The 23,813-nt window shown below is 47.0% G+C and overlaps 3 non-coding genes across 3 annotated transcripts; 2 read left to right on the forward strand and 1 right to left on the reverse strand.

The window, feature by feature from the left end:
* Positions 1-2,168: 2,168 nt before the first annotated feature.
* Positions 2,169-2,240, forward strand: TRNAW-CCA (transfer RNA tryptophan (anticodon CCA)). The gene has a single exon. It is a non-coding gene; the product is annotated as a tRNA-Trp (tRNA).
* A 14,156-nt stretch (positions 2,241-16,396) lies between these two features.
* On the reverse strand, positions 16,397-16,468 carry TRNAM-CAU (transfer RNA methionine (anticodon CAU)). The gene has a single exon. It is a non-coding gene; the product is annotated as a tRNA-Met (tRNA).
* A 625-nt stretch (positions 16,469-17,093) lies between these two features.
* TRNAG-UCC (transfer RNA glycine (anticodon UCC)) lies at positions 17,094-17,165 on the forward strand. Its single transcript has one exon. It is a non-coding gene; the product is annotated as a tRNA-Gly (tRNA).
* The last annotated feature ends 6,648 nt before the right edge of the window (positions 17,166-23,813 follow it).

Raw genomic sequence — 23,813 nt, forward strand, 5'->3', positions numbered from 1 at the left:
AATCTGAGATACTTTACCTGTGAGTATCTACCCAACAGGTGCTCCAGCGATGCCATCCCCACGTACCATTGAACCTGTTGCTGGTGGAGGTTAGATGAGCATTGTCAGGCTGTGGGTCAGGAATTTGGATTGACAAAAACCTATAGCAAAGGCAACAAAACTAAAGCCAACACTCGGAAAGCCAATTAGATAAGGAAAATGGCCATTCTCAGGCGACTAAACTGCCATTCAAGGATGACAAATAGCCCTATAATCTGTAATTGCCTCACTGGCACATTGCTAAAAGAAACCACCAGGAAAGGAGGATTTGTGGAGAGAGAGCACATAAGCGGTCTTTGGAGCCAGAAAAAGGCTGCAGTTGGTCTTTACAGCTCCCCCGTTCCCACGGTGTGTGCCGGAGCATGGGGAGGGAGAGTTCCCGCTCTGTCTGGCCCAGTGTTGTAAGCAGGGCACGAGTCCTAAATAAAAGTCGGGGGACGCTGATGTCACAACAGAGTGTGACGTCACAAAAGGTGGCTTGCACCATCAGACTCATTGCCTCCCCTCGCTCACCCCATAGATGCGATTACATCAGAGAAGCCAGCGTGTGAGCAGCGTTCAGAATGAGCTCCGATCTCGCCTCAAAGAGGCCAATGAGTGAATGTGTGGCTCCATTTGCTCCAGTTATCGAGCTCCCGGTAAAATAAGTGGGGGGACGCCATCCACCCGCGTGGTACCCCGACTCGAGCCCTGGCTGTAAGGCCAGAGTCAGGCATGGGAAGGGAGCTCGGTCGGTTGCTTCCTCTGGAGGCTGGAGGCTGACCTGGGAGGGGGCAGCTGCTGGCGGCGGGGCTCCTTCCTATGAACGCGGGAAGGGACAACTGGAAGGAAATGTTATATTTCCAGGCTGGGGAGCAGGGCAGACTCTGTAAAGGAAAAGCATGCGGAGTCTATTGAACCATAGTGCCGATAGTGGAAGCAGAGGCACTGTCACAAGAGAGCAAGAATAAATAAGTAAGCTGTGCGTAAACATGCACCATGTACGTGAAGCAGGCGCCATTGAGATACAATTTAAAAAAACATCAAAGTGTGTTCCGGGCTGCTTGTAAAGTGAAAGTGAGCATGGCGTGCTGAATGTTGCAGGAAAGCACTTCCTGTCTGCAGTAGGAAAAACTCACTAAAGAAATAGTGCTTACAGACTAAATAAGACATACGGTGTAACAACAGAAGTAAAAGAGCCAGTCCTCATATGAAGGTTACAAATGAAGACAATGCGGTACTAAGGAGGTACTAACAAGCATAATAACGAATCAGAAACCTGCATTTACAAAGGACAATGACACAAGCCAATAAAAAATATGGGCGGAGAGTGGTGGGGTCTTCAAACCCACACTCGAATACAGCATGCCTCGCAGAGCAGCGCTGCTCAGGCTCGACCTAAAAAGTAATGCAGTGAGCACTGCCTTCAAATTCAGCAAAGTAGCAACAAGGCACAGTGGGGGCATGAGAAAAGCCCTGTCTGTAAGTCTGATTTAATATGTGGCAGCATGATATGGAAAAACTAATATTATGTTCACTTGCTGAATCCAAGTGCAGGTAATTGATTTCTCTCCACCAAGCTGGGACATTCAGGCTGTGTGTGCACCAGTGAAGCAGGGGAAAGCCAGATCTCTGCAAATGTTTTTTTAATGGGTTGCGGCATTGCCTGCCACTGTTTCGGGGCAGCTGAGTGATGATCATTGTCACAATTTTCTCCCGAATCGTCCCTGCACTTGGGCTCATGCGTGACACTCCCGCTAATCTAGTGACAGGGAAAGAGGGCGACACCAAAACAAAGCTACGGGCACTGACAGTCCGAGGGGCGGGGCTCTGCCTCGGTGCCCTCCAGGAGTGCAACTCTGTCAGCTGAGCTGATGGGATCTCGGCTGAATTGCGTGACACGTCTGCTCTTGCGCGCTGAGACAAGAATTGTGTGTTTTCACAATCTCTCACACTTGGACAGTGGCATACTTTAGCAGCGTCAATAGCAAAGCAAGTTTATGGATGTGACGAAAAGGTAGAAGTGCATAAAAAACAGGAGTTTGAGTTATCCTTCTAATGCTTCAAAAGCAAACAATCGTCACCATAGTGCATTTCATCACTGAGCTTCGCACTTACATATTAAACATCCTCGCAAGGATTGAACAGCTGACTTCGTGGCGCAACGGTAGCGCGTCTGACTCCAGATCAGAAGGTTGCGTGTTCAAATCACGTCGAGGTCACAGACTAGCATTTAAAATGGAAATCTGGTAGTTAAAACTTAAATATATCAAACATTCCTATATCTAAAAATAATTGCGGATCAATTTCATATGGATTTAAGTGGAACAAACTTACTATTTATAAATTGGTGGGAGCATTTAAAAACAACTATCAGTTATACTGTTTTTAATGCTTATTTTTTTTTTATTTTAAGAGTTTGAGATGCACCGAGCAACTAAAGTAGTGAGGTCTGGCCCCTCCTGAACTATGTGATAATATCACAATCCTGTGTCACATTAACAGGAAACATCAGAGTCAGACAGGACACCAAAATAAAAGTGACACCAAATAAAAACAAGCATTTGCAATGCAATAGGTCTCGCAGTTGCGAGAGTTTGAGCTATTGGCATTGTAAATGACAATCCAAGTCCCCAAAATATAGAGAATTGGCAATCACAACTGTAAGAGACTATAAAACAGAAAAGATTCATTAGAGTATGAAGAAGCGCTCTCAGATCCATGCAGAATACTAGGCAGGCCCACTGGAATTTCGCAGCTCTGCGGCCGCAATGTTTTCTGCATAAGTATAGATTTGAAACATTTGCCAGATAATCCAACAAAGACGCAATACTATTAAAAAATGTGCTGTATTTCACCACATATTGTGCCATTACATGCCGCATAATTTTGTCTCCCCTGTCACATAAAATGGCCCAACCATGCCACATAATTCCAGTGGCCCTGATTATAGTATTCCCTCAGGCGATTTATATCCACAGTAAAGTGATAGTATTGGGAAAGAAACCCACGATATTTTGCTCAGAGCTGCTAAGCGATCACTGTCCGATGAGTTGCGGTCTGGCATGTCCTTCTTTGAGAATCCGTATTTCTCTCAGGTCCAGGGACTTGCCCTCTCACCTACGGCCTCGCCTCCTCCCCCCGCCCACCCCACCTCCTCCCCCGCCTTGGCCCAACCGTAGTACGTAGCTACGTAATAAGAGCGACCCGTGACCCTACCTGGTAGGTCGCCCCCCCTCCGCACAGTGGCCAGTGGTAGGCTGTAGGTTTGCTCATCTTCCATTGTCTTGCCTGTATTTTTCATTGCTCTCATTGTACTGCCTGTATTTTTTCATTGCTATTGTTGTAGTGCCTGCATTTTCATTGCTGTGTCTGTGACTGCTGTTGTCTGTCTCCCACGCGGCCTGTTCATGGTCCGTGCCCGTTCTCTCCCTCTGTTCCCCTCGCTGGCCCTTTGTCTCTCTGCCCTGTTTCCCGTCTGCTCCCCTCGCTGCCCTCATGTCGTTCTGCCCATTTGCCTTCTGTTGCTTAGCTGCCCCTGCATTTCTGTGACCTGTTTGCCTTCTGTGCCACTCGTTTCCCTCGATTTCTGTGACCTCCCTGCCTTCTGTGCCACTCGTTTCCCCCCTATTTTTGGGACCTTTTTGCCCTTTCTTGTGACCTTTTGCTTTCTGTGCCACTCGTTTCCGCCTCAAATGTTGTGCCCTTTTTGCCTTCTGTTTCCTCCGTCGCCCCTCACTGCCCCCCTGACTACCCATTCTCTGCCGCGCCTCCCGCCTCTCAGCTGCTCCTCCCTCCCACCTCCCAATATATGCCGGCCGCTGTGCAGCCGCGCCACTGGGGTGCCGAAGGCATGCCTAAGGCAAGCCTGTCTGCGCCTGTCCCCGCCTGGACCACGCCCAGCGTCAGAACCCCTGGCCCCCGCACCCGCCACGACGACCGCTGCCACTACGATGCCAGCACTCTGCACGCTCTCAACCTCGGACGGACCCACAACTGCTTCAAGGCTACCCCGAAACGCACACACGGTCCCTTCACCTGCTGGAACTGCAGCTACACCAGCCACAGAGCCGATGAACCACCCGCCAAGAAAGACCTCAACCACCTCTGATACATACGACTGAATACCCGCTCCGCACGCAAACACGCCGTTGAGCTCTGGGACTTGCTCAACACAACTTCCCCGGATGTCGCCTCCCTGACAGAGACCTGGTTGAACAACTCCTCTGCACCCAACATCGCCATAGCCATCCCAGACGGCTACAAGATCACCCGCAGAGACCGCACCAACGGAGTTGGAGGAAGAATCGCCATCGTCCAAAAAGAACAGCATCAGGGTCTCGACCAGCACCAATGATGCGCTCAGCACCACCGAACACATGCATTTCCAGATCCACACAGACCCTCAGAGGCACCCGCATGAACCGACCCCCTGGACCCCGCCCCCAGTTCAGCAACTCCATCGCCGACTTGATCAGCACGCACACCCTGACCTCCACCGACTACATCCTCCTCGGAGACCTGAACTTTCACCTTGAGAACAACAACGACAACAACGACAACAACTCCACAACCCTGATCGATAATCTCGCCAACCTCAGACTGAAGCAACTCGTCACAACGCCCACCCATTCCGCCGGCCACACTCTCAACCCCGTCTTCTCCTCAAGCCTGCACATCTCTGTCAGCCACACCACCGAACTCCTCTGGACCGACCACCGCTGCATCCATTTCACCTTCCAGAAACCCACCACACACCACCACACCCAACAGATCCCCTGCCGCTGCTGGAGCAAAATCACCGAAGACCAACTGCACGCAAACCTCGCTCTCAGCCCACCCACCGAACCCTCCAACACCGACGACGCTGCCCACAGCCTCAGATGCTGGATGGAGGACTGCGCCAACACCCTTGCCCCGCTGAAGAAACACCCCCATAGAGACACCAGCAAGAGGGCCAGCTGGTTCAGCCAGAACTCCTAGCCTCCAAACAAGCCTGCCGGAAACCAGAGAAGAAATGGCACAGTGAACAAATTAAGGACAGCCACGCAGCACACAAGTACGCTATCCCCAACCACCACCACCTCATCAAGAGCACCTCCTTCAAAGACCGCCTCGACAACAATGCACTCCAACCCCAGCTCCAACACCAAAGACATACCGCCGTCGCAAGCCCTGTGCGACTCCCTCGCCACCTTCTTCCACCGTAAGATAGCAGACATCCACGACAGCTTCAACACCCTGACAGCCCCAACAGACAGCAACACAACAGACCCTCCGCACACCATTGACCACGACCCTCTGCTAGCCTGGGCCAGCGTGAGCATCGATGACACCATCAAGACCATGCGCAAAATCCACTCCAGCTCTCCGTCAGACCCATTCCCGCACCACGTCTTCAACAGAGCAAGCAGCTCCATCGCACCCCACCTGCACAACGTCATCAATCTCTCCCTCGAGACCGTGACCTTCCCAGAGATCTGTTAGCACGCTGAGATCAAAGCCCTACTCAAAAAACCTAAGGCAGACCCAAGAGCCCTCAAGAACTTCCGGCCCATCTCTCTGCTCCCCTTTCCGGCCAAGGTCATCGGGAAAACCGCCAACAGACAGCTAACCCGATACCTCAAAGAAAATTTAATCCTGGACCCTTCCCAGTCAGAGTTCCGCAGCAACCGCAGCACCCAGACTGCCCTCATCGCCGCCACAGACGACATCAGGACCCTGCTGGACAGCGGCGAGACAGCAGGACTCATCCTCCTAGACCTCTCTGCCGCCTTCGACACCGTCTGCCACCGCACACTACACGCACGCCTCCAGGCCGCAGGGATCCGAGACAAGGCTCTGGATTGGACCACCTCCTTCTTCTGCGGCAGAACCCAGAGTGTCCGCCTCCCCCCTTTCTGTTCCGAGGCCTCTGAGATCATCTGCGGCGTACCCCAGGGATCCTCCCTCAGCCCGACGCTATTCAACATTTACATGGCCCTGCTAGCACACGTAGCTCGACAGCACGACCTCAACATAATCTCCTACGCCAATGACACTCTGCTGATCCTCTCCCTCACCAAGGACCCCATCACCATCAAAACCAACCGCCACGAAAGAATGAAGGCCGTCGCCGAATGGATGAAGACTAGCCATCTGAAGCTGAACTCCGACAAGACGGAGGTCCTCATCCTCGGCTCCAACCCTTCAGCCTGGGACGACTCCTGGTGGCCAACGGCACTGGGGGCAGCTCTGACACCCACTGACCATGCACGCAACCTGGGAATCATCCTCGACTCAACGCTCTCAATGACCAAGCAAGTCAACGCCATCTCCTCCTCCTGCTTTAACACCCTCTGCATGCTCCGCAAGATCTACAGATGGATCCCGACAGATACAAGAAAGACAGTCACCCAGGCCCTCGTCAGCAGCAGACTCGACTACGGAAACGCCCTCTAAGCGGAGCCCCGACCTAGCTCATCTAACGACTACAACGCATCCAAAATGCCTCTGCACGACTGATCCTTGACGTCTCATGACACGGCCACATCACCCCTCACCTGAGAAACCTGCACTGACTCCCCGTCAACAAGAGGATATCCTTCAAGCTCCTCACCCACGCACACAAGGCACTCCACAAGACCGGCCCAGCCTACCTCAACCAACGGCTCTCCTTCTACATCCTCAACCGCCAGCTATGCTCCGACGACCTCTCACTCGCCACCGTTCCGCGGATCAGAAGAACAACCACCAGTGGGAGATCCTCCTCCCACCTCGCCGTCAAGACATGGAACACCCCCCCACTGAGCCTACGACAGACCCAAGGCCTGCTGACCTTCTGGAGGATACTCAAAACCTGGCCGTTTGATCAGTAGCGCCCCCCCCCCCAGCGTCTTGAGACCAACACGGGTATGTAGTGCGCTTTACAAATGATTGATTGATTGACTCCGGCTCTCCGTCAGACCCATTCCCGCACCACGTCTTCAACAGAGCAAGCAGCGCCATTGCACCCCAACTGCGCAATATCATCAATCTCTCCCTCGAGACCTTGACCTTCCCAGAGTTCTCTGAAAACACGCCGAGATCAACGCCCTACTAAAAAACCCAAGGCAAACCCAAGAGACCTCAAGAACTTCTGGCCCATCTCTCTGCTTTCCTTCCTAGCCAAGGTCATCGAGAAAATCGTCAACAGACAGCTAACTCGATACCTCGAAGAGAACAGAATCCTGGACCCTTCCCAGTCAGGGTTCCGCAGCAACCACAGCACCGAGACCGCCCTCATCACCGCCACCAATGACATCAGGACCCTGCTAGACAACAGGGAGACCGCAGCACTCATCCTCATCGACCTCTCCACCACCTTCGACACCGTCTGCCACCGCACAGTACGCGCACGCCTCCACGCCGCTGGGATCCGAGACAAGGCTCTGGAATGGACCACCTCCTTCCTCTCCGGCAGAACCCAGAGCGTCTGACTTCCCCCGTTCCATTCCGAAGCCACTAAGATCATCTGTGCGTACCCCAGGGATCCTCACTCAGCCCGACACTGTTCAACATTTACATGGCCCCGCTCGCACACGTCGCCCGACAGCCCAACCTCAACATAATCTCCTACGCCAATGACACTCACCTGATCCTCTCCCTCACCAAGGACCCCATCACCGCCAAAGCCAACCTCCACAAAGGAATGAAGGCCGTCACCGACTGGATGAAGATCAGCCGTCTGAAGCTGAACTCAGACAAGACGGAGGTCCTCATCCGTGGCTCCAACCCTTCAGCCTGGGTTGACTCCTGGTGGCCAATGGCACTGGGGGCATCCCCGACCCCCACCGACCATGCACGCAACCTGGGAATCATCCTCGACTCAACGCTCTCAATGACCAAGCAAGTCAACGCCGTCTCCTCCTCCTGTCCTCCTGCTTCAAAACCCTCTGCATGCTCTGCAGGATCTACAGATGGATCCCGACAGATACAAGAAAGACAGTCACCCAGGCTTATGTCAGCAGCAGACTTGACTACGGAAACGCCCTCTACGCGGGAGCCCCGACCAAGCTCATCAATCGACTACAACACATCCAAAATGCCTCGGCATGACTGATCCTCGATGTGCCACGACACAGCCACATCACCCCCCACCTGAGAAACCTGCACTGGCTCCCCATCAACAAGAGGATATCCTTCAAGCTCCTCATCCAAGCACACAAGTCACTCCACAAGACTGGCCCAGCCTACCTCAACAGACAGCTCCCCTTCTACATCCCCAACCGCCAGCTCCGCTCCGCCGACCTCTCACTCGCCACCGTCCCGTGCATCCAAAGAACAATCACCGGCGGGAGATCCTTCTCCCCAGGCCCAAACTGGCGGTAGCGGGCACCGGGCAATCCCCCGGTGCGCCGCACGGGTGGGGGCCGGGTTTGGGCCCCTGGGGGCTGTTTTTGTTACAGGGCCGTTTTTGCAGCATAGCTGCAAAATCGGCCCTGTAACAAAATTGGCCGAAAACTAGCTCTGGGAAAGAGCTTGGCAGTACACCCAACCCCCCATGGGGGTGGGGGGGAGGCAGCCGAGCACTTTGCCAGGGCCGGTTTTGGTTCTCAGTCCGACCCTGCTTCTCCCACCTGGCCGCCAAGACATGGAACGCCCTCCCACTGAGCCTACGACAGACCCAAGACCTGCTGACCTTCAGGAGGATACTGAAGACCTGGCTGTTCGATCAGTAGTGGCCCCTCCTCCCCCCCAGCGCCTTGAGACCCTCGCGGGTATGTAGTGCGCTTATCAAATGAATGATTGTTGCTCACATGACTTGAAGCTATTGACCTACAGTCCAGAAAAAGGAGTAGAAGTGTGTTAACACTAATGTTATTTAAACAATAATATTTCCGTAATCGCGGAACTCCATAGAGAAGATAGAAGAGCTGTCTCATGCTTTGATTTTCTAATTTTAATGGAATACTTATTTACTTCCCTCAGTGTGTTCATTACACTATATTTCGCTGTAAGTGGAGCCGTATGATAGGCGCTGCTGATTTCAGTGAAGCGCCTGTGGGCACAATTGATTCATGTTCATTCACTGCATGTTACGCTAAATGACTAGAGATGCGGGGTGAGTAGAGGCACTATAATGGTGGCCACGCTCATTTTTTAGACGCTGCTCACATATTTAGGTTGCCATGAGCGGCGTCTGACCAAAGGGGCGTGGTCAACGAAGTGAAAGCGCGTATAGCGCTTTCACCCAAAGTGTGAAAAAAGGAGGAATACAGGGCACCGCTGCTTGCTCCCGCAAGCTGTGCTGTGGGAGTGAACATATGCCAAAATGGTGGGACATGCGCCCGCCTTTAGCCATTTGCAGAAAAGTTTAGACTGATTACATGAAGCCTCGCAGGGCAGCACATGCGCGCTGGCTCAGACTCGACCTAATAAATAAATAAATAAAAGGACTCCAAAATAAACATGGCCCCCATTAGCAAATCAGATAGCTAGAAAAATGGCCCATTTGCCAGTTGGTGCAGTTTTGAACTTGTAAAGACACGCAGTTTAATTGTTTTACAGCGTATAGGGTGACTGTAAGGGTGATTGTGGCAGCGTCACCCCACTCCGCTCGCTCGCCTAAGCTTCCTTGTGAAAAACCTATGTTGTGCTGAGTGCGCTTATGCCCTGAAATAATTTTTAAATGATACTGATGTAAAAGTACGAAAATTTTAAAATTGAATTGTGATAATTTTAAAATTGATTGGTGACACTCTACATTGCACACATCCATTCTTACATTTACTGCTGGGGGCTTAGTGGTAGATTTCAGCCGCTTTGCAGCCCGTTTTCGCTCTTCCTCCAGTGCCTTGATTGGAAAGGGTGGGAGGACACCACTTCCTGGTTGAACACCGCTTAGCGGTCAGCGCTCTAGCGGTTGACTAGCTCGGGGCTACTTAGGCGGAGTCTGACATCGGCGCGATGCGGTAAGGGTGATTGTGGCAGCGTCACCCCACTCCGCTCGCTCGCCTAAGCTTCCTTGTGAAAAACCTATGTTGTGCTGAGTGCGCTTTTGCCCTGAAATAATTTTTAAATGATACTGATGTAAAAGTACGAAAATTTTAAAATTGAATTGTGATAATTTTAAAATTGATTGGTGACACTCTACATTGCACACATCCATTCTTACATTTACTGCTGGGGGCTTAGTGGTAGATTTCAGCCGCTTTGCAGCCCGTTTTCGCGCTTCCTCCAGTGCCTTGATTGGAAAGGGTGGGAGGACACCACTTCCTGGTTGAACACCGCTTAGCGGTCAGCGCTCTAGCGGTTGACTAGCTCGGGGCTACTTAGCCCTCGCCCCCCTGTGTACGCGCAGCGGGAGCGCGCAGCGGAGCCGAAGAGGAGCCAAAGAGTGGCCCGTCTGTGCCCGTCCGTGCCAGAACGGGCCTGGGGCCTCTTATTCTGTTCCTGCTGTCATGGAATCCTTACAAGAGCCACGACTCAGGTATTCCTCTCACGATCTATTAAATCTACAGCCTCAGGGGTTGGATAGTTGCATTAGTGACTGTTGGCCAAACCCTGAAGGACCCTTTTCATGTGTTAAGTGTAGGTTTCAGGCTACACACACAACAATTATCAAGGGCCACGTTAGGAAGAATATTGCGATGATAGAAGGCTGGAAATGTGTCCTGTTAAATGTCCGTTCTTTACCACGGCACTCTTTACAAATATGGGACCTTATCCATACCTTTAAGCCTGAGGTAAGTTTTCTTACTGAAACATGGCTAAAGCCACACTCTACCCCCTCTATTACATTGGGGATCCCTGCCGGATATAAAATTCTAAGGCAGGATCGTCCGGACAAAATTGGTGGTGGTATTGCCATTATATATAAAGAACATCTCAAAATTATCATGCTAGAACAGATCACTCAGCCTGCTATGGAAGTTATGATATTTTTAATCGTACTAGGACCTAAGGAACGCTGGAAAGGCGCCTTAGTTTATCGCCCTCCTGGACCCAATGCTGGTTTTACCTTAGCTCTGATGGAATTACTGGCATAACACATGAAGGTGGGAGAAAAGTTCCTTTTATTGGGAGACTTCAACTTTCATGTGGATAAAGTGGATCATCCAGAGGCGAAAACTTTAATATCTGACCTGGCCTTATTGGGTCTTGAGCTACAAAACAGTGGGCCGACCCATAGAGGTGGCCATACACTGGACCTAATATTTACTAACTGCACCTCGGTATACTGTCATCATCCTAAAGCAGTTAATTGGTCAGATCACAGTATGCTGGAATTTACTCTTAAAGGTTTAAATAAACAACATAAACCTTCTAGCATACCGACCACCAAACGAAGGCCTTGGTATAAAATTACTGTAGAAACAGTGGAAGAAGTCTGGAATGAACCAGTAATACTGGATTCCGATAATATTGGGTTAGCTTTGTCCAAATTTGATGCCACCCTCTCTGACATGTTGAACCATCTGGCCCCTTTAAGAACAATTAAACAACCGTCTATGGCCAAGAGAGATGTTTGGTACACTGAATCCTTAAAATTGGAAAAGCAGAGGTGTAGGAAGCTGGAAAAACTCTGGAGGAGAACTCATACCAGTGAAAATAAGGTCAACTACCAAAAAGCAATGTCTGCTTATTATAAAAATATTAAGCAGGCAAGAAAGAACAGCATTAATGCACAGTTAGAGGTAGCTGGCAACTCCCCCAGAGAGTTGTATAAAATCTTAGACACTTTCACTAAACCAACTGTATGTGAAAGTCCAGACGAATTCACACAACTTTTGTGCAATAACACCTCCCAATTTTTCGAAGACAAAATTGAGACAATCTATAAAAAAATCATCTCTGCCCAATACCCCAGTGATCAGGAGCATTCCAGTATAAATCAGCCTGACACACCTAGAGATGTTCTACTTACCTTCCCTGAGATTAATCATAGTGACACCCAAACACTAATTAATAACATGAAAACTGGATCCCCTCTTGATTTGATACCAGCTAAACTAACTGTTACCTTGAATAAAATCCTTTGCCCCACAATTCAAAAGATTCTAAATCTTTCTTTTAAAGAAGGCCAGCTCCCACGGCAGTGGAAGGAGGCAGTGGTGAACCCAATACGGAAGAACACGGCCTTACCATGGACAGAACTTTCCAACCTCCGTCCCATCTCTCTCCTACCTTTCTTAGGTAAATTGGCCGAGAAGCATGTTAACACCCATGTTTCCAGGTTCATAGAGGCGACAGGGGGACTGGACCCTTCACAATCTGGGTTCAGGCCCAACTACAGCACAGAATCGGCACTCCTCTATGTGACTGATAACATCAAGATGTCACAGGATAGAGGAGGATCAATGATTCTGGTGCTGTTAGACCTGTCGGCGGCCTTTGATACTGTGTCTCATGAGCTTCTTCTCGGCCGATTGCAGAGAGTGGGTATTGGAGGATTGGCTCTGTCCTGGCTGGAGAGCTTTCTCTCCGGCCGCTCACAATCAGTTAGCATGGGACCCTATCGTTCCACCTCGAGGGTACTCACTAAGGGGGTGCCACAGGGCTCATGCCTAAGCCCCACATTATTTAATGTGTATGTGGCCCCCCTTGCAGCGATTGTGAGAAGGTTTGGGTTCACCCCAGTGTCATACGCTGATGACACCCAGCTGCTTTTCCCCTTCAACTCTTTCACGCCTGATGTGAAGAACAAATTCGCCGAGGGCATGAGAGCCGTGTCCCACTGGATGGCTACCAACTGCCTCCAGTGTAATGTCGGGAAGACCGAGGTGATGCTATTTGGCAAAGCTAACATGCTTTGGTCTCCCGACTGGTGGCCTTTAGATCTTGGCCCCGTCCCATGCCCAAAGCCAACTGTTAAGAACTTGGGGGTAAAACTGGATCAGAACTTGAGTTTAAAGGAACATGCTAACTATGTTACAGGAGCGTGTTTCAGAACAATTGGCCAGTTAAGACGAATCTTCCCTATGTTGCCGGACAATCACAAGAAGACCCTTGTACAAGCACTGGTGATTAGTCGCCTTGACTACTGCAACGGCCTCCTCATATCAGCAAATGAGGAGGCGTTAAACCGTTTGCAGGTGGTCCAAAATACTGCGGCCAGACTAGTTCTAAATGCTCCTGCAAGGACCCCGTCCAAACCTCTGCTAAGTCACCTCCATTGGTTACCTATACGACAACGTATTACATTTAAAATCTGTTGCTTATTGCACAAATGTCTTTATGGGCAAGGCCCCAGATATCTGGCACAAAAATTTCAGATATACAAACCTGAACGTTTATTACGTTCTAGTAACCAATGTCTATTGGAAATCCCCTCTGTAAAAAGAGTCAGACAAGGAGGACGTGCCCTATCATTTATAGGCCCAACCATGTGGAATAAACTTCCATCTGACCTAAGACACAATGACAACCACCTATGTTTTAGGAAGGCCTTAAAAACCTTTTTGTTTCAGGCAGCATAACCTTCCCTGTGGTACTCCGCAGAGACAATATATTTTAGAACTTTTGCGAGCAAAGCGCGGAGATACCTCATGGGTCGATTCTGGCGCGATACAAGCAATTAAAATAATAAATAAAAATAAATAAATAGAAGACGGCATGGATTTGTGTTTGTTGCAGGCAATCTTTGTTTTAAAATCAAGGAAACCAACAGCAAAATCGACCAACCAGACTGTGAGACCTGTTTTCCTTAGGTTGGTCTTCCCCCAAACTTTTTGCCTGCTCACCTCCTCGTTTTGCTGTATCTTTTTGTTGGTTTTAGGACTCTGAGCACTTTACCACTGGTAACAAGTACTAAAGTGCATGAGCATCTCCTCTAAACATGGTAATATTGGTGTACACCTGATTGGCATATTTAGTTTACCCATATACCCAGGGTCTGTAATCTAAATGGAACTAATGGGCCTGTGTTGACGCTATTCTGGTGACATAATCCCTGTTGGAACGCAGTATTGGGATTGTATAAATAGGAGTCTAACGAGACCGCACCTTCATATGTGTAGGGGATATGTACAAATAATGACAAATTCAAGTGTCTGAAATTGTGTTTTCACTTTTATGTGGGTGTGTAATGTTCTATGTCCTGTGTAAGTTTGTGATATATGTTGAAAGTGATTTTATGAAATATACGAAATGTATTGATGATTTTTAATAATATATGAACTATTAGCTTTTATTTTTTTGTGATTTTAATAAAATAGATGTTCGTAATATTTCAACTTTATGTGTTAGAATTCAGTTTGATTTATTGTTTGGGTTGAGATACCTCATTATATAAGTGTGGAGATAAGAACTATCCGATTAGATCCTTTCATCTAGCGATGGTGTAGATGTTATTTATGTTTCTGTCTGATGGGAACCTTTTTTAACTCCTAAGGAAAGCCCCAGGTATCTCTAAGGGCAGGGTGAGGTGTAACTAAAAGGTAGGACATGTACTGTTAAGTTTTACATGTCTGCGTAGTGACAAACAGCTAAATTCATTTTCACTATTGCGAGGCCTACTCTTTCCATAGGCTAGCATTGGGAAATCCTTAAAACACTTTAAAGCTGTAATTCCAGATTTAAGAAAGGAGTGGCTACATCATGTTTCATATCTTTGGAATAGTTATGAGAAATCCTCTCTAGTGGTAATGATTGATTTATCATTACTATTTGAGAAATACCACTTTTAGACCATGAATCAATTGATAGCATGCACACTGTATTTTCCTGGATCAACCATTGTTTAATGTTGTTCAAAGGCAAAAAGTGTAAGCGTGCTGGCTAGTCTTTGTGCTCTGTCCCGAAAGCACATGGAAGAAATGCAAAACTGTCTGTTACGTTGATGCGCTCCCGTAACTAGCTGCACAACTATGTAGGCAAAAGCCATAAGACTTTGTTCACTTGAAACATTTTTCATTCACATAATCCATTTTTAATCCATTTTTAGTCCATGTTTGTCCTTGTTCATCAGTACTTCCTGAGTATACACGACAGCAAAGTGAGTTATAACTTTAACTGGTTTAAAATTGTGAAAACATAAATATGGAGCACTGTGAGTTTATTTATGTTTCATTTAACTCCCCAGGGGAGGTGTGAGGGAAGAGCAATTAGGAGAAATACCTTTATTTCCCCTTTTTTCTATGTGCGCTGTATTCTGCAGCACACACACAAACAGGAAAAGGCCTCTTGTCATTGTTTTTGTGCACAAAGGTATCCCTTCCTGCACAAAAACAATCATCCCCGCAATGCATGCATCCTTGCACCATAGTGCAAGGGTGCCTGCGTTGGCGAATGGCTGCCCATTGTACGCCAGCATAGGGGAAAAGGACAGGAATGCCATGTATCTGATAGATACGTTGCATTCCCACCCTTTTCTTTTGCCGTAGGGCAGTGCAGCAAAAAGGTTTGTGGCGCTGACCTATGTCAAATTCTTGTAAATGAGGCCCAAGGTACTTTGTCTGTGGGACCTGTCTGAGCCCAGTAGCTGCCCCACCCTCCATCACGGTCTCCCCACACAATGACCTGTGAGGTCAGCCCGCCAGCACTGCCTGATTGTCCTATAGGCCGGGCCAGAGGAATTATGCAATCTTGGGGGCCGCAACTGTTTTCGCATACTTGTGGAATTGTCGCATTTGCCACATAATCCATCATCTGCTGCATACTCTGCAGATTTTAACAAAAAAACTTTCAAACTCCAACAGATCAAAAGTCACTAAAAATGAAGCAACATGTCTTTGTACGCGACGGAAGCCATTTGCGAAGGTTAACTAGTCACCTTTTATTTGCTTATTTTTATGTTTAGTAGTTATACTGAAACTAATGAGATAGAGTCCTAGTCCAAGCAGTGTTACCATGTTTAGGAATTACAAACTTTTGAAATTATACTATAAAAGAATATGCCACTTTATGCCGCATAATTAGCTTTTTCTTGCTGCATAATTTGGTGCTCCCCTGCTGCATAATTCCAGTGGCCCTGCCTATAATCCGTCCCTACCTGGGAAATATCCCCTGTTGTACACTGGCCCTCACACTGCTTCTTATTACACCTTAACTCTTTGTTAGATACTTCAGTTGAAGAACAGTAGAGGGCGCTGTGGTATTGGTGTGTGCCCGATCACAAGGATTCATTCGTTCCAGTTGGAGAATGGAAAATAAAATATGACGTTTTCAGCGGAATTATTATTTTGTTTGAACACGGTATAGTGAAATGGTAATTTCCAGAGTTCAAATGTATTTTGTGATGTGCGTTTGTAACAACAACGATCAAGGAAGTAACAGAAATAAAGTGTTACGAAATATAAGACACCTCTGCGAGTATTGCATTAAAGGCGGGAAAGGGAAAGACAATAAAGAACAGAGTTAATATACAACTAATCTTGAAATGTAAAATAGAAAAATGCGGTTAAAAGTCAGAAAATTTTAGCAGAGGATGGTTTCGATCCATCGACCTCTGGGTTATGGGCCCAGCACGCTTCCGCTGCGCCACTCTGCTATATGTGTGCACTGCAGGATAATTGAACTTGATGTGAGATGCCACAGAGTAGAACTAGTTCTTAGATGGTCACTCTGGCTTTTCCCTTCTTTGCAGCTTTTCACGTATATTACTGGTGTGATGCGTTAATCTACATCACTGGCCGCAAACACTCAAGGGACTAATAACTAACTTGCTGTAAACAATTGCTCTTCCCCCTCAGAGTGCTGCAGTGAGACCCTTGGGAGCAGGACCCTTTGGGTGCAAAAAACACCCCCTCCCCTGAGTCTCTCTCTCTCTTTTTACATTGCACGCTGCTCTGTATTAACCCGCCACCCCGAGAGAGCTGGAGTTCACTGTCCTAGGACAGGATTTAAGCTGTAGTCAGCATACGTGGACCTTCTAGGTCAGGGTGAATGATGCAGCTGTTTTCTCTGGAGTGAAGATGAAGGCTCCAGTCAGCGCTGCTCAGCCTGAGAAGGGTCAGTTAGAAGCGGACAGACTGCTGTTGTTGGAAGAGTATTTGGAAAGAACATTCTGTGCCTGAATGGTTTACTTTTGGTCCACTATTACTCCATTGTAACAAAAACCTGGCAGGTTTTCAGCCCCTTTTAAAACTGAATGTTGCACGCGTGATGTATGCCAAGCGTTGGTGGTATAGTGGTGAGCATAGCTGCCTTCCAAGCAGTTGACCCGGGTTCGATTCCCGGCCAACGCAGCGAACATTTTCTTATCTAATAAAATAAAGGAATATTAATACACATGTGTTTTTTACAGCAAATGATTAATCCCGTCACAGTATTAACAATGTGCATGGCCGTTTTCTTTAATAACAGCCACTGGGAGAGGTCCTAAAGCATCAATTATTTATAAATGTATTTCCCTTCCAGATCCCTCACGAACCGATTATTGTTTTTATTTTTTTGGGGTAGATTTTAGGTGCGGGTTTTGGGGTTCGTAGGGGTAAAGGGAGGGAAGTAATTTTTTTGTAATTAATTATTAGTTGTTAATTAATATTAATTGACAAATAAATATGGAAATTGTGTATTTAATTTTAGTTGTGGGGTTTTTAGGAGTAGAGGGTGGGTAGTAATTTATTTTTTAATAACTTAATAATTAGTTGATAACTAATATTAATTAATTAATTGTTAATTAATTAAGGTCATTGTTTAATATTTTTTTTGTGTTTGGGTTTTGGGTTTATAGGGGTGAAGAGTGGGGAGTACATTAATTTTGCTTACTAATAGTTATTTAATTGAAAAACTGTTTTAATTGTGTAATTAATATTTTTACAGTTTAATTTTAGATGTCGGCTGTGGGGATTATAGGTGTAGGGTGGGAAGTTAATTATATTTGTATATTTTTAATTTGATTTTTAATTAATAATATTTGTTTACTTGATATTTAATTATGTGAATTATATAAATATTTTTTATTTCTTTTCGATGTGAGTTGTGAGTTGTGTGGTGTTATAGGCTAGGAAGTAAATAGACTTAATTTATGCAATAATTAATGTTTTTGTTAATAAATAATTTGCAAATACATATGTTTATTTCCAGAAAAGCATCAGAGTACACCTATACCCTGTTACTTTTATCCTCTGTGTAACTGTAACAACAAACATCAAATTATATAGACTGTTTGGCAGATTTCCAAATAATATTCCACAGTGATTGGTAAATCAGGTCATTCCATGTTTATTCCTTCCATAGAAAAGAAGACAGCAGCCGACGCAGGTTTCGTCCTCCTAGACTTTCTCAAGGCTATTTTCTAGAATTCAAGTGCAGTCATTTCTGAACTGTATCTTGAAATAGTTCATTATAGCAGCATCCCGACTGATCTCCGGACCTCTGACAATTCACAATTATAAGGATCAATGCTATTATTTAAAAGCAAAATGTCATTGCTGTCTACCATCACAAGCAGGTTGCACACACGTGCTAATTTCAATTCTATTATTTTCTGCCAGTACGGCCAAAAATGTAATTAGCTGAAATGTATGGTTTGAATGAACTTTATTACTGTTTACCAATGCAAACAGGCGGTGCAGCGGGAAACTGATGGTTGTTACTCGAGACTGAAATAACTTTATTGATCCAGAACTGCAGCAAAAACAATGACGAGTGAGGCTGAATTTTCTGTGAGACAGCACTGATAATGTTATAAATATTACTCATATTGAAATGTGTTTTATGTATTTCTAACTGATGTCGGTCAAATAGCAGTTGAAATTGCTGAAGCCACAGAAACCAAGATGAATTAACAGAAGTATGTTCTTTATTTCCATGAACCTTTGCCTGCATTTCAAAGGGAATTTGCACACACCAAATCACTCAACAAAGGCTTACGCCGAAACGCGTCGTCTTGGTGAACAATAAAATGATTGTGCAATCTCCAGGTGTGCAGCGCTCATTTTATTCTTGGAATACTGGAGGGAAATGCATGGGAATAATTAATGTGACAGCAGCTGCCGCTGTGCAAAAAAAACAGTTGATGGAAAGAATGCAGAACAATGTCATACATTCACCCTAGTACAGAGATCTGGATCTAAATCCATTGTTTTTCTGCTCACCATGCCCTTCCAGTTTGGACCCAGCCATATGCAAATCAGTCCTGACCCTGCGCCCAATGGAAACAGTCCAGCCCGAACTGCCAGGCAAGGTCCTCCTTGGACTGGAAACAAGTATCCTAGGACCGTTTTGGGCTTTCAGCCCTCATCAGCCAGGATAGCTTGACTTCCTTGGCATGGGAGCACGGGAACCACAACTGGGCATACCCGACCCACTCGGGCTGACAAATGCAAAAAGATCAATTGATGGACAGAATGCAGAACTATGTCATACATTGACCCACATACAGAGATCTGGGCCTAAATCCATAGTGTTTTTGCTCACCATGCCATCCCAGTTTGGACCCAGCCCAATGCAAATCGGTCTTGACCCTGCGCCCAATGGGAAAAGTCCAGTCCGAACTGCCAGGCAAGGTCCGCCCCGGACTGGAAACAAGCATCCTAGGACCGGTTTCAGGCTTTCAGCCCTCATCAGCCAGGATATCTTGACTTCCTTGGCATGGGAGAACAGGAACCACAACTGGGCATACCCGACCCACTCGGGGTGAGAAATGCAAAAAGAACAATTGATGGACAGAATGCAGAACAATGTTATACATTCACCCCAGTACAGAGATCTGGGCCTAAATCCATCGAACACGTTTTGGGCTTTCTGCGCTCATCAGCCAGGATAGCTTGACTCCAGTGGCATGGAGAGCACAGAACCCATGTCTGGGCATACCTGTCCCACTCGGGGTGACAAATGCAAAAAAACAATTGATGGACAGAATGCTGAACAATGTCATACATTCACCCCAGTACAGAGATCTGGCCTAAATCCATCGTTTATTTGCTCACCGTGCCATTCCGGTTTGGACCCAGCCATATGCAAATCAGTCTTGACCCTGCACCCAATGGGAACAGCCCAGCCCGAACTGCCAGTCCACGTCCTCCCTGGACTGGAAACAAGTATCATAGGGCCTGTTTCAGGCTTTCAGCCCTTATCAGCCAGCATAGCTTGACTCCAGTGGCATGGAGAGCACAGGACCTACATCTGGGCACACCTGTCCCACTTGGGGTGACAAATGCAAAAAGAACAATTGATGGACAGAATGCAGAACAATGTCATGCATTCACCCCAGTACAGAGATCTGGGCTTAAACCATCCTTTTTTTGATAACCATGCCATTCCAGTTTGGACCTAGCCATATGCAAATCAGTCTTGACCCTGCACGTAATGGCAGGCACCGACACCGCGGGAAGGAAAATTGGTAAGTGCAGTAGTCAACCCTGTCATCACATCGCAAAGCAGGTCCTGCCATTCCAAATATGAAGTGCAGTACACAGCAAAGAACTATCACGGTAAGCGGGCAAAGGGAGGGTTGGGGCAGAATTGTTGTTCTACTGTCTTTTGCTGTCTCCTGCTGCCTTCTGACTTTTTGAAGAAAGTGGTACTCGCACAGCAGGGTATTCCTTGAAAATGAAGACTTGTAAAGAGTTTTCGTGTGCAGGAGGGTGGAAAACACTGTCTAGCCTTGCAGTGTGTCAATGGACATAGTAGAAGCAGCTCTCCCGCCTAGGGAGAGAACAACCCAACGCACTACTTTCAAAGGACCAAAGGTCTGATTCATTACTTCAACTGTGAGGATATTCGTACTCAAGATGAAAGAATGTTCAAATGTGTGATTTATTCATATCCATATCAGGATTTCAATATAGATGGTACATGTCAATAATCTGTATTCCACACGTATGTTCGGGTGTGCCTTCTGACTTTTGTCAGGGCCGGCGCACCAATTCCAGCCCCAAGTTTGGGATTCTTGGCTGGGGAGCTGGGAACAAAGGATCCATTCCCCTCGCAGGACGAGTTGGGCGCCAACCGAGCCACTATCTAGCTTCGGCCTCGAGCCCAGGAGTCATTAAGCAGGCACATACTTGACTTTGTAAGGCACCACACACACCATACCACGCCACAACATCATAGCTGGGCTTAAGGTCAGGAAAAGACAGGCAGACTGTCACCAATGTTATAAACAACAGGAAAATGAAAAACAAAATCCAGAGCAAATCCATCAAAGGTCAGGCCAAGACAGGTGCAAAGGAAAGAATGGATACAACAGACTACATGGACCATGTCATCCTGGTAGAGATAGACAGAGCTATGTCACCACCAGTGAACCCAAAAAAAATGCTACCAATACAAAATATATTCAAAATGTTCATTTGTGAGGGACACAAGGGCTGTATTGAACTCTAGTAACAGCGAGCAAAGGGGGATTCCTTCCCCACTACACCGAGAGATGACAGCTTCAACAGGAATATTAGCCGCGTCCACATTGGGAAGCAGCAGAGGGCACAACACAGAACAACATGCAGACAGAAGCAAAGAGGAAAAACAAGATCGAGATCAGATTCAAGCAATGGGGGGTATAAATGTGCATGAAGACATGCATATCTAACAAGCATTTGCAATGCAATAGGTCTCGCATTAGGAAAGTTTGAGCTATTGGCATTGTAAATGACACTTTTTTATTTATGTGTTGGTTTTGAAAATAGATACATTAATATCATTGTCATTTACAATGCCAATAGCTTAAACTTTTGCAAATGTGACACCTATTACATTTGTAATACAATATGTGTTGAGAGTGAGTGGGTGAGTCAGTGAGTGAGAATGAGTGGGAGAGTCAGTCAGTGAGTGGGAGAGTCAGTGAGAGAGAGAGAGTGGGTGAGTCGGTCAGTGAGAGTCTGGACAGTGAGTGAGTAAGTCAGTGAGTGGGAGAGTCAGTCAGTGAGTGAGAGAGAGTGGGCGAGTCGGTCAGTGAGAGTCTGTTAGTGACAGTGAGTGAGTGAGAGAGTGGGAGAGTCAGTTAGTGAGAGTGAGAGTGGGAGAGTCTGTCAGTGAGAGTGAGAGAGTCAGTGTGAGTGAGAGAGTGAGTGAGAGAGTCAGTGTGAGTGAGTCAGTGGTGTGAGTGAGTCAGGGTGAGTGAGTCAGTGGTGTGAGTGAGTCAGTGTGAGTGAGTCAGTGTGAGTGAGAGTTAGTGTGTGTCAGTGAGAGAGTGAGAGTCTGTGAGAGTGTGAGAGTCTGTGCATGGCTTCAAAGGATATTGCTCCGTTTGTTGCTCGTCCCAACTATTCTTCCATGTCTGATTAATAAAGAGATCTGTTTCTTTCTTAACTCTCATGTAGATTATCTACTGCTACGTAAATAGCTCACTGGAGCGTCTGGCTAATGACTGTCCTTGTAAAAGGTGCAGAACATATGTTTAAAAGTGTATACATTGGCTTAGCCATTATCTGATCATATCCAGGAAATATCCTTACTTTATCTGGTTTACAGAACTCTCCATGTATTATTGGAACGATGACTTGGGGCCAAGGGGTAATGTGCTTGCTACACAGCTTAAGGTATGATCGACTTATCAGTTTATTCAGCAGGCTGCTATCCCAGAATATAACCTGCAACTGAGCTCACACTTTCTGTTCTAAGGGAGACCGCTCAATGGGTTGAGGAACCAACTGCAGAGATGCATGTGTAACCTATAGGTTACCTGGTTACATTCTAGTGATATGTTTAATGCTCCTTTCAGTGCTGGGTTGGGGCGTAGCAAGGGTGCCCTGGTTCAGTTGTAAAATGCAACCATAACTGTGGTGTAGTGCCCTGTCCCCAGTATCGACAGACCCCGGTGCCACTGCTCCTGTTGCACTAATATGAATGGGTACGCACCTGGTCCCCTTAAGATAAATTATTGTGGCACCAAACATCACATCGATGTTTACTAACCTGTAGGAATGCATCAACTCTGCTCCTGCGGGCCGACCACACCCACGACTGTGCGTGTCTGTGTGTGTGCACGGGGGTGGGGGGTGGCAGCGTGTGTATGTGTGCGCACACCTGTGTGTGTGTGTGTGTATGTGTGCATGCAGAGGGGTGGGGCTGGCTGTGTCTGTGTGTGTGCGCCGTTAATGCATGCGAGCGAAGCGAAAGCAGGGGCTGTGAGTTCGTCAGCGCAAGCGCGGCTCAGAAGCACGCTCCCGTGGTCAAAACTGAGACTGCAAAAGCGCGCGACTGACTCGTGTCTACATTCCCCAAAACGGCTGACAATAGTTGTCGAAGACACAAGCAATGCTTCGCATTGAATGCAGGTCTGCTCGACCTAAAAAAACTAATACTGGTTCCGAGTAACAGTAACCTGAAAGCATAGGTTTAACCCACATGGGTGACGTAAAGTACAAAGAATCGACTAACTGGCTAAGTATTGTCCTACCTATTGTGGCACTGAAATGCCCCTTTTTAAGACAGACGGACACACATGATATGGGCAAAAAGCTGTTAATCATTGTGCAACATAGCCAATTGCTTAAGTGGCTTAACACGGTTTCGTCATGCTGTATAGTGTGGTGGGAGGAAGTAAAATGTGGATGACACGAACAGGCCCATAGACGAAGAGATCTGACCTACAGCACCGCCTATGTGAGTCTATTACTCATGATGTTTTTGTTTTAATTACATGAGGCAAGAGAAAAGCTTAAGCCAGACCTAAAAACACAGAGCACAATAGATACACTGGGAAAGTTCTACAAGGACTGCAACATGATCTTGGCGTCTTTTAAGGTAACATACCACTTAAATTACAACCACACTTAATTTAAAGTAAAAAGCTTCCTCCCCTGCAATTACTTCCTTCTGAAATGAAAACTATTTTTTCACAAAACCGGTATAAATTGTACTTTGAGCATAAAGGCGCTCTCTTGTCAGTAAAACCGCCTATATCTAGAGACTTGGCCTGACGAGAGCGTTTAACGTGAGGTCTGAAT

The sequence above is a fragment of the Lissotriton helveticus genome, chromosome 12 (genome assembly GCF_964261635.1).
Source record: "Lissotriton helveticus chromosome 12, aLisHel1.1, whole genome shotgun sequence".
Lineage (NCBI taxonomy): Eukaryota > Metazoa > Chordata > Amphibia > Caudata > Salamandridae > Lissotriton > Lissotriton helveticus.